The 14,969-nt window shown below is 38.6% G+C and overlaps 1 long non-coding RNA gene across 6 annotated transcripts in view; it reads right to left on the bottom strand.

Moving 5' to 3' along the window:
* The window catches only part of LOC123795315 (uncharacterized), a 139,523-nt gene that overhangs the window by 121,168 nt on the left and 3,386 nt on the right, over positions 1-14,969 (bottom strand). For 4 of the 6 annotated variants that reach the window (XR_015726264.1, XR_015726265.1, XR_015726269.1 and 1 more), the window contains exon 3: positions 9,048-9,139. The exons of the other annotated variants lie outside the window; for them this stretch is intronic. This is a non-coding gene — a long non-coding RNA (uncharacterized LOC123795315). The remainder of the gene's footprint in view (positions 1-9,047; positions 9,140-14,969) is intronic. 6 annotated transcript variants of the gene reach the window in all.

The following is a 14,969-nucleotide window of genomic DNA, read 5'->3' as shown; positions in this document are numbered from 1 at the left end:
TTCCTTCCCACAAATGCTCACAGGCATTCTACATGTCCTGGCAATCGAATGACTATGTTGCTTCCTCCCTTTATGTCACTGCTGTTTTTCCTGAAGAGCTCCTCTTCTAAATCCCCCTTCACCTGACAAATTTCCGAATTTCTCAGCCTTTGAGACTCATCTCAAGCATCTCTTCCTTTTTAAATTCTCTTGTGGTAATCTGTATTTAAAAAAAAATGGCTGCTGAATTTTTATCCCATCCCAGCAACACTCACGCCATTACTTCTGCAAAAGGCCCTTTATTCTGGGCAGGCCAATAAAACTCTGTAGAATTAGCACTGTGCCAGTTCCAGTGTAACTACCAACTACCATGCTGTAAGGAAGTTCAAGCTATTGTGCCTAAAGTATATCATATAGAGACAAAGGCCACAGGGAGGGAGAGTTGGCATACAGCACCTATACCCCGACATGTAAGTAGAACCTTCTTGGCTCTGCCTACCCATCCCAACCACTAGTTGAATATAGGTAGGGCCGAGTCAACCCACAGAATTGTGAGAAATAATAAACCATTGCTATTTTAAGCATCTATGTTTAGGGGTTTAGTTATGTAATTATAAATGAATAATATATCTCCCGTCTCCAATTCAAGTACAACTGCTCAAACTTTCCATCATATCACACTACTGTTCCTATAATATGCCTCTAGCATTTTACTTATTACACTGAGATTGCAAAAAATGTCTCATATCTGCTCCCTTCCTATTAAGTGAAATTCTTGAGATTAACAATGTCTCAGTGCTAAGATCTATAGATACAGATATAGATACAGATATAGATGGAGATGGAGATAGATAGAAACATATATATACGTAAATACATATATATTCAGAGAGATATATATCTATATCTACCAAATCCTAGGACACAACATATGATAGATACTCAATAAGCGATGTGAACTAAGTTGAATCTGAATTGAGTTAGTGGGAAGAGGAGGACATTATGCTCAGTCATTGGAATTTCATGGTTAAATATTTCACAAGCAGAGCAGTTCCTGGAACCATAGGGAAACATGTCAGAGGTGAAGTTAGTTCAAGCACAGTCTAGAAATTGAGTTGAGAGTGGGCACATCCATCATCATCAAAAATGTGGATTCGTGGTCTAGTTTGACGATGGGAACTTGTGTGGAGTAGAAAATGGTGACCCTGAATGGGAAAAGATTGTGAACTTCAGAAAAGGAGAGGCTAAGAGTGACAGTTTTCGGGGCGCCTGGGTGGCACAGTGGTTGAGCGTCTGCCTTCGGCTCAGGGCGTGATCCCAGCATTACTGGATCGAGCCCCACATCAGGCTCCTCTGCTATGAGCCTGCTCCTTCCTCTCCCACTCCCCCTGCTTGTGTTCCCTCTCTCGCTGGCTGTCTCTATCTCTGTCGAATAAATAAATAAAATCTTAAAAAAAAAAAGAAAGAGTGACAGTTTTCACAGTTGTTAAGAATGCTCTTAATGCAATAATGAACAATTAAGAAGATGATGCCAACCTTCTGTCCAACATACGCTCAAGGAAGAAAAATAAATCTCTACTTCACAGACTTGTGTGGAAGTTTTATTATGGTGGTTTCCCTTTAAGCCATTTGAATGCTCCTTCTCAGTCTCATTCCCTGGACTCTTTTTGTTCCACTGTCACCATAAACTTTCTGCTCAATCCTCTTCCCTATGCCTATTCTTTGGGCCATCGAGTCACTCTTATGGCTTCAACCATCATTTTTTCACTGATATCCCCTACATCTGAACTTTCTAACTCCACATCTTTCATGAGCTTTAGGACTGTTATTTCCAATCTTCTTAGGAATATTTCCACTATTTGGCCTTTTAAACTCAAAATGTTAAAGGTCAAACTGATTATCTTCTATTCAAAACTTTTTAAAAAAGATTTATTTACATTTGAGAGAGAGAGTGTGTGCACACGCATGTGTGAGAGCATGCTTGGTGGGAGCAGAGGGAGAAAGAGAATCTCAAGCAGACTTCCTGCTGAGCATGGAGCCTGACATGGGGCTCGATCTCATGACCCTGAGATCATGACCTGAGCCAAAATCAAGAGTTGGACGCTTAACCAACTGAGCCACTCCAGATGCCCCAAAACATTTTTTTTCCCTGTATTTCCCAGCCCAGTAAAAGGTGTCACTGCCCACTCAGTCAGTACAGAAAGAACTAGCACAGTGATTAAGAGCTTGGGTTCTGGAATTAGTCAAACAGAATGTGCTCAAACCTGGTTTCCATAAGTTACTACCTATGTGGTAACCTTGTCAAATTACTTAACTTTCCAAAACTTTGGTTTTTCTCATCTGTTATAATCTTCAAAAGCTTGTGAAGAGGATTAAATAAGTGCCTATCCAAGCCCTCAAAACTAATCATGCCAACCAGACCTCTTGAAGTCATCCACTTTTCCCTTTCCCTTAGCACCTGTCTCTCCCAAGCAATTGACCACCAATTTCAGTCAGTTTCTAAAACATATCTTAATATACACCTTTGTCCATTGTTACTTCCACTGTCCAAGTATAACACCAAAACATACTTCAACATGTCTATGACTAACGTAGTAACTTTTCAAAAATATAAATCAGATGATATCTTTTTGTCTTCACTTGCACATTTTTTCAATTGTGCCCTCTTTCCTACAAAAGTAATGCCAGATTCTTTAGAATCTGATATTTGTAGTCTTTCCTTGAATTAACTTTCCAAGTCTGACTCTATATCACTTCCCACCATTCCCTACATTTCACACACTCACTCTCCAAACATACTTCTGCCTTCGTATCTATTTTCTCTCCTAGATCCTCAGCCCCCACTTCTCCTTTGAGAATTCCTGCTCCAGCTCAAGTGATTTCCTGTCTGTTGTCTTTGAAAAACTCCCAAGTGACATAGATTGCTTCCTCATCATTTTTCCCATATGACTGTATACAAACCTGTCATGGCCTTTATCAGAGTACAGTACAGTCATTAATTTATTTGTCTACCTTCCCAGCTATCCTCTGAGGTCCTCCTCAGAGGCCGAAAGAGTGAAATATTTATTCTCACATTACCAGTCTCTAGCATAATTCTGGAATATACCAGTTATGTGAGATGCTCAATAAATATCTGTTGATTGAATGAATGAATGAATGTATGAATGAAGAAACTATGTTCGTTTCATTCACAACCTGAATGGTGCTTGCTATATCTTATTTTAATATCAATTAAATTCAAACCTTTTATATATATATATATATATATATATATATATATATATATAAAATCTTTAAAAGGAGGCATTGATTTGAAATAGATGATCTCACAGTCTCTCTCCCAACTCCAAAATTTTATGATCCTATTGTAAGCTAAACTAAAGCTTTTCTCCAGGTATGTAGGATTAGAATCTTGTCTGGGACAGACAAATTTGTAGAATAGGATCTAGTGGGTTGTTTAGGGTATGTTTCCAATTAATTCTATCATATTAATTTTAATAAATTATATTTTGTGACATTTATACTTTTCAATTAAGCAAAACTGAATTATGTGCAATTATGTGCAGTTAATTTTTCGAACTGGTAACATGGTAACGAAAGTGTTTTTTTCCTAAAACCTTGTCAGCTTGAGTGACATGTGAGTACCCAGCACTAAGCATCTGTTAGGAAAATCTTATCACTCTGTGTCTGTCACTAGAAAATTAGAACAAACGTTGCAAGACCTACACACTTAAAATGTTATGATGTTTTTAAAACTGCTTTCTACAGAAGGCCCTTTATTTTATTAGAAAATTATAAGCAAACAAGCCTTGTTTAATGGCTTTCAAAGTATAAACACATTTCATGTCAAAATTGTATCACTCTCAACTGCTTACTTGTGTGAGAAATCTGTCAAGCCCTGGTGCCCAAGAAAATAGGGTACCATGGCAGAAGATTTCTTGCCGAAGGATATAATGTATGCTCAATTAAACCAAAAGAGCGTGTGTAATGGTCTGATTCCATTGTAGGAAGAACTGTCAGCTTTCTGTTCTGGGATCAGAATTTTTTTAATGCCTGGACTTTTGGTGAATTCCATGTGACAAGTGATGCAATCTTAAGCTGGTAACTCAGGAAAAGTTGGGTTCTTTTTTTTTTCTCTCTCATTTTCACATTCAAAAATTCTTGGAAATTTTACCTTCTCTTCCTAATATCCTCTATCCCTGGCTCTCTTTCCATACCTCTAATAGCTTGCCTAATACTTTAACTAACAATTAAAGAACCATCAATGAAATGCAAAAGTACAGCCAGTTTTTCTTAGAAATCAATTGTTGGTTGTGGTGTTATTTTATTGAGAGTAATTTCCAAGTGCTTTATTGCTTCTATATATATTTTTTAAAAAGTCTTTATATGCTTCAAAATGAATGAGATGCTAATAAAATGTGGTGTAAAAATCCCAGAGCACCCCAATGTCCCTTTTATATTCTGTGCTATTTGACAAGTTTATAACAATTCTGTCTCTCTATGCCAACAGAGATCACACGCAGAACTTTTCCCAAAAAAGATGACAATAAATATATGAAACATACATATTTTTCTACATATTCTTTAAAAAGATGACTTCTAAACGTGACAAAATGGTATTGGGTGTTACTAAACTGCCATCTACTGTGCTTGTTCACCCAGCACAAAATATCATCATTTATAGGCCTGCCTTTTTCAATGAATACATGATTTCTTTTTTCCAGCTGTTTCTTGACATTCTTTCTTTCCCTTGTTCTAGCCATGTGTACTCCTAAAGACCAAGAAAAAAAAAATGTTTCAACTAATTATACTCCTACCAAAGCCTTTCACCTCATTTAAGGCATAGATTGATTATTCACAGTGCCATGAAGACGTGTCAGTTTGAAACAAGAAGAGGTTTAGAGAGGTTTACACTTTGCAGAGTGCCACCTGTCTCCAAAGGGCACATTCATTAAAAAGCTCCAGGTGCAAGTTGTGGGAGCAAAACAGCATAATGAAGTCCTCTGCCTCCCTGTGCACCCTTTGATTAATAATATTCTCCTTCAGTTCTAGCAGATTGTGCACCATGTTCACTGCAAGAAACTTGAAATACCAGCCTACTTTTCTATCCTTCTCTGAGTAGAATAAATCGCCATTTATCTGTGGCCTGAATCAAACAAATATACAAAAATGGGGTATTCCTGGCACAATCTTCTTTAATAAGATAGAACAGCTAATAAGCCAACTGAATGGTCTGAATGATGTTTATTCAATAAACAACATTTAGTATGTCACTGATCAAATTTTACCTAATCCTCTCCGTCCTATAACCACACATGTAGAAATCCAATTGATATCTATACTGATAACCTTAAGGCATTGTAAAACTTCTGAGTTGTCTCCTGAATCATAAAAATGGGAAAGAAAACTGGCATTTATGAAATACCTACTATTTACTAGACATTTTCACTGGAACTATCACATTTTATCCACATCCCAGCCTGGTGAGGTAGATATCTTTATCCTCATTTTTACCATTGGAAGTGACTGAGGCTCAGAGCAATAATAAGAGCTAATATTCATTGCCTGCTTACTACTTTCCTGGCATTGTGTTTATTACTTTAGAGGCATTGCCTCAATTAACCCTCAGAACTACATTATCATGCAGATACTATCATTATTTTCATTTTATCAGAGATGACTAGAGAACTTAAATCACTTGCCAAGTAATATGTCGTAGTGCTAAGAGCTGAACCCAGGTGAACTGGTTTCAACGCCTCTACCATTAATCCCAACATTATACTACTTAAGAGTCTATGAGTGGATTTTAATGTTAAATGAGTTATATTATTATTTTGTTTTTGAAAATGGGTAATCCAGGTTTGGTACACATAGTAACTTTTAATTAATCTAACTATATCCTAGTAATAGCTATTAATACTTGCTCTGTATTGTGTATTTACTGCCAAGCATTTTATATGCATTATCTTATTTGAAATTTACACACAGATGTAATTTTATACCCATTTTCCTGTGATAAAAGGGAGGCTTAGAGAAGAATAGGACTAATCACAGCAAACACATGGCACTTACTGTGTTTACTATATTTAAACCCAAGAGTTTAAATATAGCACTTATTAAACATTGACAACAACAGTATGATGTATTTTGATGGAACACTTTGACCAAGATTACACAGGAACCAGGCAGTAGAGCAGGAATTCTAGTTCCAAAAGCCCATGATTTTAACCACTACTCTAAACTGTGGAACAATTTAAAACAGTCCTTCCTTGCTCACTGCAAATGTTAGCAACATGCCTTAACTATGATAGCATTCATCACAATCTAACAGTTGGTCGCATACTGAGTAATATAATTATGCACATTTGGTAGGGAACAGGAAGGAATCATGCCTGTGCAATTTCCCATTGGTCAGGCTTGGGCAGAGTTTCAATGATGGCAAAAACAAAACTCCTCTCTTCGTTTGTTCCACAAATATTGAACACTAACTGCTCCAGGTGCTGAGATTGAAGAAATAAATAAGATTTGTCTCCTACCTATGAGGAATTGGGGATTAAAGAAAACAAATAGGTAATTACAACATAAAGGGACAATTTCTAAAATGGAGCTCTGCTTCCCAACCCAAAGCCAAAGCTGCAAAACACTGTCTTACTTGGTCACATAGCCGCAAAAGAGGTCACAGGATACAGCTGGCAAAAGAAAAAGAAGGCAGAAAAGCATGCCTCCACACTGCTTAGGATAAGATGGTTTAACATATTGTTATAATAGTTGTAATCTTATTTAACCTTTCAATAATGTTTATGCATGAACCAGAGGCAGAAGTTCTAAATAGCTTTATGATATGGATTTTCTTTGTTTCTCATCTGATTTTTATCTCTGAGAACTACTCTTTCCTGAATGGCTTGTCTGTCCCTGAGCTCTCAAGTCCTTCTCCTAGTCTGGTCCATACCAAATTCCAGCTATGATATTAGTTAGAATTCTTGGCGGTAAGTGACAGAAACCCAACACAATCTAGCTTAAGCACAAAGAAAATGTGTTGACTTGGCTTATGGAGGAAGTCCAGGGGTAGACATGGCTTCAGACAGAACAAAGTTCAGGGATTCAAATGCTATATTCAGAATTCACTCTCTCTTCCCATCCCTTACTTCTCCTTTCTCTCCCATCAGCTCTTATTTTGTCTGCTTGACTTGTTTCATGTGGGTGGACTCTCTCTCTACAATGTGTCTCACATCCACATTTACCATTTTAGGAACCCCAATGGAGAGAGAATTTTCCTCACCTAATGTTCCTAAATGAATCCTAGGGACTATTCTGATTGGTCTTTTCTGGTTCACATATTCATTCTTCAACCAAGTACCATGACCAGTCGAGCTAACACACAGGACTGGATTAACAAATCGGACTCACAAAATTCAGAGATAGTTCCTAGATCAAGCTTTACTAAAAATTTCAAGAGTACAGGACATCAAGAGACAAAGACAAAGCAGAGAAAGGTCTGGGACATTCTTGCAAAGTCTTTGCTACCCACCAGTCCAGAATAATAGATGAAGTTTCTGTGTGAAGTTTTGCAGATTATTACCTCATAGAATAGGAGGCATGTTATTTATGAACCATCTTCATCTTATACCTCCAAGAGTTGTATAGCTTATATGACATGGTCCCAGGAAGCCATGTCCCAGAAATCAATAGATTCCAGGTTTATTCACTGAAAGCAGTTTTTGCCAAGGGAGATCCTGCTAAGGGCATTCTGTAGACAAAGCCTGCTCCTCTTCTCTAAAATCATTATTCTATTTGCCTCAAGTCCAGTTGACAAGGTTAGACCATGTCACTTTCTTCTTTTCTTTCCCCTAGTGGTGTCCCTCTAATAAAGGAAGTGAATGGATCACAGGCTGGCTGCTTTGCTCCTTCCTCCCTTTCAAGAGACTGCGTATTCCAATTGGACAGCTTGGGACAAGAATCCCAACCTGTCCTTGGAGTTAGGGGAAGTACCATGATTGACAGTCCCCTCAGAAGCACCTGGAGTTTCCTGGTAATAGGAAAGTACTTTGGACATACATAAACTTTGACTCCTCTTGTCTCCTCTATATAAGTCTCCTACTTCTGTCTAGACAAGAGACTCTTAAGAGTCTAGTGTTACTGCAACTTTTCTTTTTCCTAAATGTTATGTATTTCTCTCCAGTTACAAGCTGTGGAAAAACATTCCAGTTATGTCTTGTGATTCATGGAATACAGGCAAGACAATAAGCTGTGACAGCAAAAAGTGGGAATAACTAGGCCAAAGAAATGTTTAATAAGGCCTCACAAGGAAAGTTTAATTGGAGAAAGAATACCCCAAGTAGGTATTCTCCATCCAATTCCGTTATGACCTTACACTGTTTGCCTACAGAAATTCTGACATAGCAACTGAACTTTTTTAACCTTAGACAGGGAATACGAACAACTATTCTACTGATCTAATAATCCAGCAGATACTTTTTGTTTGGCCAAAACAGTATCTATTTTTAGATTGAATGTGAAGGTCTCTGAAAGCCCATCACAATCTCCCTCACTGCACAGCGTCTCACACAGGCTTGCTTCATTCACTCCTGCTACTATGTGGCCCTGTCAACATTTGAGGTTTCCCCCCATCGTTTAAGGGCTTGATGATTTCTGCAAAGCTGAAAATTCTTTTAAAAGAATATGCACTTTGGGGCGTCTGGGTGGCTCAGTCAGTTAAGTATCCAACTCTTGATTTCGGCTTAGGTCATAATCTCAGGGTTGTGAGATCGAGCCCCTGGCTGGGCATGGAACCTGCTTAAGATTCTCTCTCCCTCTCTCTCTGCCCCTCCCCCTGCTGATTCTCTCTCAAATAAATAAATAAAATCTTAAAAAAAAGATAAAAGAATGTGTACTTTAAATTGTTTTTAGTTATTTACATCAGTGTGAATGAGTTTCTCAACTGTTTTTCATTGGGAAGAAAATTAGGGGGAAAAAAAGAGTTTCGACTAAGTTGGTAAGACTGAAGGGCAAAACAGGACCAAGACTGCAGTGAGCAGCTGTTTACCCCCAAAATTTAAGGAGACACTCACTCTCAGATGACACCTCCAGGTCCAGCAGCTGTGAGACTGCCTCCTTAAGTTTCACGCCCCACGTGACTGGCTTGCTCCCTCTTGTCCTAACACTGAAAGATAAAGTTTAACCAGATTTGGTTTCTGTTACTTGCAATGAACTAACCCTGATGGATTTCCCTTCCCCACTTGTGAACTGGGAAAGTTGTTCCACCTAGGAATGCCCACAGTATTCTCTATGCCCATACTACACTTACGACACTTTGTTCCATCTCTTTACACATCTATATTCACCAGGACTCTGTGAGCACCAGGCTGTGATACTGTCCTCTTTGTTGCTATAATATCTAGCCTTGTCCCCTTGAGTGAGTGAGGGAATGAGTGAATGAATGTGCTCTTAACATTAAGCAGTCCATTCCTCCGGGTGGCATGAACACGTGCGAAGTCCATGTCAGCTAAAATATTTTGTCGCAAATTTCAATAAATTTTTATTCTAATTATGATGAGATTTTCCCATAAATTTGCATGTAACTTCAGTATCGTTCACTTTTTTTTTTTTAAAACATGTGTTCAAAAAAGCACTGCACAAGTGATACCTTATACATGCTTTGCCTTTCAGTCTCCAGCAGGGCCAGCCTCCTTGACCCAATTAGACTTTTCCACTCCCACATGACTAGTAAATACAATAACTAATTTATAAAGAACTCTGAAACACCAGCTGGCAAAAATTCCCTTTTAATGGTTTGCACAGAACAAAAAGAGAATTTAAGTTGTAGGGGACTTGTGAAGTGTGTGTGTGCATGTGTATGTGTGTGTGTATACTCACATCATTTAATCCACTGAATTTCTAAGAATATCAAATTGTAAGTGTACTAAGTAAACACTGTTTAATAATTTGTCATTGAATTGTAGAAAAAGAGATCTGTGTTACAAATTATTCCCAGAGATATATTTTTGGGGTACATGAGACTTGAAAGTCTACGAATATTCACACACATCCTAAGCAGTATTATAAACTATGCTGTTCTTTAAAGAATGTTGAGAAGAAAAAGGAGGATGGTCAGTTTAAAGATTTCTCGGTGCTTTAAGATAGAGGCAACTGTATCAGCCATTTCATGGAGTGATTGACTATTAAGAGCCATGGTAGGCAGAATTTTAAGATGGCTCCCAAGATTCTTCCTTCTGGCATACACGTATTATACTCCCCCTATGAATGCGGGCAGGACCTATGAATATGATGGGATGCCACTCCTTTGATCTGGTTACATTCTATAGCAAAGGTGATGGATTCTTTTCTCCAGTGATTACATTACATTCTATAAGACTACAGTAGCGGTAGCAAGTAATAGTAATAGTAATGGTGGTAGCAGCAACAGCAGCAGCAGGAATAGACTGTAGAGAAATTCTCTTGCAGGCTTTGGAGAAATAAACTCCGTGTTATAAGAGGGTCATATGATTAGGACCTAAGGGCAGTCTCCAGGAGCCAGCTCTGGCTGACATCTGGCAAAAAAATGAGACTCTAGCTGCAAGGCACTGAATTCTGTCAACAACCTGAATGAGCTTGGAAGATGACTCTGAGCCTCAGATGGAACTGTGTGCCCAGTGGATAACTGAGAGATAATAAAATAGGTTGTTTTAAGCTGCTAACTTTGTGGTCATTTATTACACAGCACTAGAAAACTAACATAACCAACTTCTTTTTCTTTTCTCTGGGTGCTATCCTTTTCCCTTTCCCTCCTAGAAGTCTGGGCTGTACACTACATCATGCCCTTGACCACCTGACATGGTTGATGGGACCAAGCTAGCAAAGCCAGAGCCTTTGTCTGGAAATTTGAAGTTGGGGCCAAGAGATTCCAGTTGAGAATCTCTAAAATGCAAAAGAGATATAAAGGTGTAGCTTTGTTAACACTATCTTCTGTCCAGCACTGCCTCTAGGGTATACAAGGCTTTGCGGAAATACTTAGGGGTGTGCAGGTGGGAGCCATCAATAGCAACAATTTGATTACAGAAGTAATTACAAAAATCATGAGCCCATGTGAGGTGTAGTGATTTACTAGTAAAAATTGAGGGCAAGAAAAAGGTACTGACACAGATGTTTATTGTCCAATCAATGCACAAGAAAACTTTTCCTAGCTTCCAGGATCTACTTCTTTGTGTTATTTATTGTCAAAGATACCATTCCTGGCTAATTTCATATATCCCGCTGCAAGGAAAATGTAGCAACACTATTATTATTCACAATGCTATGGCTCTTTGGAACTTTTCAAAATTGAAACGGTATAGATCTCTGCAGTTCCCTGATGTCATTTATTGAATTCTGATTACATCATCACTCATCGCATAGCAACATCCATTGTACTGCCTTTGAATAATGGTTTCCAATGACTCTCAAACATTGTTAATGTGCTTTGTTGATGATGACCACAAATGCAAGCCTTAGCCAGAGGATACAGGAAAATGCAAACAATTATTCTATTTTATAGTAATGTTAAATCATCATTTCGAAGTTTATAGCATTTATTTATGGAATTTAGAGCATTATCATAGAACAACACATCTTCCAACCATGTCTTCTCTTGAACTAAGCCTTGATCACTGCACTGCTAGAATGTGACCTTTTTAATGTTGATCACAGTCCTGCCTTCCACATACCAGTTACCAGTGGTGGGGACAGATGAGGGACCCTGGACAGAGCAAGAAGGGCAGTCCCACTCAGGGAAGCCATATCTATCTCTTGTCCCACAGGGCTTAAGACCAACCCAGGACAGCAGAATGTCACCACACTGATTAAAGGCAAGAAAAGACTTTGATAACAAGGGACCATTGGCTTTGCAGTACTACAGTCTGGAAAGCTCTGGAAGGGGACAAGAATGGCCATGACCAGGATTACCTGACATATAGCGCATAACTTGCAAAAGGGTGGTGTGACTGCCCTGGGCACCGACAATGGGTTAAGGGCAGGGACCCCTGGATTAAAGACCCGTGGGCTACTCACACCTCTCAGTTGATCCTTACCAGGAGGCTCCCAGGTCTGAACACAGACAGGTAAGCACCCATGCACCACCTCACACAGGCAGCCCATGGAGGACAGTGGGTAACCAAGGTCCTAAATTTGTCCTGTGTCCAATGTTATCGAAAATCATCCCCAAATCAGTGAATCAGCCCCATCCTGGCAGCTAAAACTTGGTGCAATCCCGTGAAAGAAATACTGTCCTGGCCAGTGAGAGCTTTGGCTCACCAGGAATAGGCAAGGCCATGCAGCCTAAAACCTACACCCATAGGTGTAAGCCCCAGAGCTCACTTGGCACCTGGTGGACTCCATTCACAGTGAGAGGGGGTTATTGTCAAGAGGACTCTGCAAGGGAGAAACAGGAACTGAGGCCAATAAGGTCCAGGCTCAGGGCTAGAGTATCCCACCCAGAAGGGCCTGCTGAGCAGGCCAAACCCCACCACCAGCAACAACAGAACACTTAAGGGCTTCCATTGCCAAGACCTGCACAGGACTAGATTCTGGCTGCCAAGCACCAGAGGGGACCTAGAACATTTGAAGAAGGTTCTCCAAAGGGTGGGACTGCCAGAGGTACAGGGTTTGTTACGAGCCCCACTTGCTCAGGTCTAAAGTCAGTATGTACTACTTCTGTCTGTTCCGTGAATGAAGTAGCAGGGAAAGCTGGTCTACAGAAAGGGAAGAATGAGAGTCAGAGAGGCAGTGACAAGAGACTACTGCAAGAGTGCTGGCATGCTTCTTTCAGTCTCCTCAATCTGCGTTGCACTCTTGCCCTGCTATTCCATCAAACACCTTCTCTCTATAATATTAACTCCCTCCCCTTTTTGATGTTTAAGCCATTTTATTGTGATTTTTGTTACCTGCCAGCATGAAGAGCTGTAGCACAATACCCAAAACCAGATTTTTAGCTTTGTGGGTTCAGAAACTCAACTTTATTGTTTCCACCAGTGCTAATTAAACTCTTGGGGATCAACATGTTATGCAGACCCATAAGAAACTGATATGCATCTCAGAATGTCAATTTATCAATCTATAAAGACAGCTAAATCTAAAAGAACAATGTGTATGGAGAATTCGCTCTGGGTATTTTGCCATGGTAGTTTAAATGTACTCAGGAGAGAAAATGATCAGTCAGAGTGCTGTTTGGTGAGCATATAATTAGAAGAAAGAGAATGGGTAGTCTTGAGGGATTTTTCTTTCAAATTGGGATGGTAGAAATTCCTTTTCTATTCTCGGAATATCTCTCTCTGAAAAGTTAGTTGTAATCCTTAAGCACAAATAGCCTTCTCTTCTGGTCATTACCAGATATATTATGCTTGTTCACTATTGTTTAAGACTTATCGTAAATCCTCTTTCTGTTGACATATGATTCTCACAGAAAATTTTTACTAACGATACTTGATTGACTTTTGATACATTAACTGGATGTTATTCACAAGCTCTAGCCTTTAATTGAATAATAATAATTACCTTTATTTATTGAGTTCTGTTTATCAAGCGCCTTAAGTGAGTTAGCTCACTTAACCCTTTAAGCAATTCTAAAAAACAAGTACTATTGGGTGCCTGGGTGGCTCAGTCAGTTAAGCATCTGCCTTTGGCTCAGGTCATGATCCCGGTATCCTTGGATAGAGTCCTGCATCAGGCTTCCTGCTCAGTGGGCAGTCTGCTTTTCCCTCTCCCTCTGCCCTTCCCCCCTTCTTGTTTTCTCTCTCTCTCTCTCAAATAAATGAAATCTTTTAAAAAATAAATAAAATACAGGTATTAAAAATAAATAAAATACAGGTACTATTATCATCATCTTTATTTCCTCTGTGAAGAAACCAAAATACAGATCAAGTAATTTGCCTAAGGTCACATGGTTAACATGTAGCAGAGCTGGGATTAGAAACCAAGAAATCGGACTTGAGTCAGCCCTTCACGAAGTACTTAAGAGTTCTAAACCTTGATTTCTCATCTATAAACAAAGCTAACAACAACTTTCCTAAAGATTGGTAGGATTCTAAGTGTGATCATGAATGTAAAGCTCTTAGCACACTACTGAATATATAGTGATTAATAAATAGTAGTGATTATTACCTGTAAAAGAATTCCCTCAGGAATATGGATTGGCTTTAGGAGATTTTTGTTCACCTCATATTACAACTACAAATCAGATGTTAGAGTGAGTTAATTCTATTTTCAGAAGGCTGATTTAATCAATTGCATGTCAATCCTTCCAACCTCACTTCTAAAGGATGGTATTTTATTATTCCATTTCCAAATTCTGAGTCCCTTTCTGGAGGTTAGAGCCACCTCCCCTCTATCCTGCAATATCTGCACAGATTGCACTAAGACCAGCCACAACTTCACATACGCCACAACTCTGCCTAGTCACTGCTGTCCCTGTGACCTATGAAGTAAATTTTACTTTCCACAAGTGCCCAGATTAAAATTAGGGACTTTCTTAGGTATGACAGTTAAATTCAGTGTTTTATTTATTTATTTAAATTCCTTGTTCTTTTGTTTGAGTAAGAGCTATTTATTTCGGGAGCAAACATTTTTATGGTTGCTTGCTAAGCTGTAATTCCAGATACTTCGGAACATAAGGATTATGTACCATGGGAAAAAATTCTGGTCAACTAAAAAAAAGTTATTTTACTATATCTCAATTATGACTCTTTTAGTGAATTAATGATTTGGAACTTTATAAAAAGTTACTTTCCATTGTTTTTGAGTAGCAGATTTTTTTCTGAATGTGACTGAACATGCATAAACAGAATCTTCTTGATTTATCTGTACTTTTAGAAAATTCTTCTTGAATCTACAAATGTAAAGCTCAGAGACTGGGTCATTGCCACCTTAAACTCTGTTAATTCTAGAACCAAGAATAGATCTTTTCCTAATAGCCTTGTAATATGACTTAATATAAGTTATGGTAGATTCAATATTACAACTAT

This window comes from Ursus americanus, chromosome 12 (genome assembly GCF_024610735.1).
Source record: "Ursus americanus isolate L20-20 chromosome 12, mUrsAme1.1.p, whole genome shotgun sequence".
In the NCBI taxonomy this organism is placed as follows: Eukaryota; Metazoa; Chordata; class Mammalia; order Carnivora; family Ursidae; genus Ursus; species Ursus americanus.
Note: the sequence above shows the minus strand (reverse complement) of the source record. Positions and strands in the feature narration are given on the sequence as shown.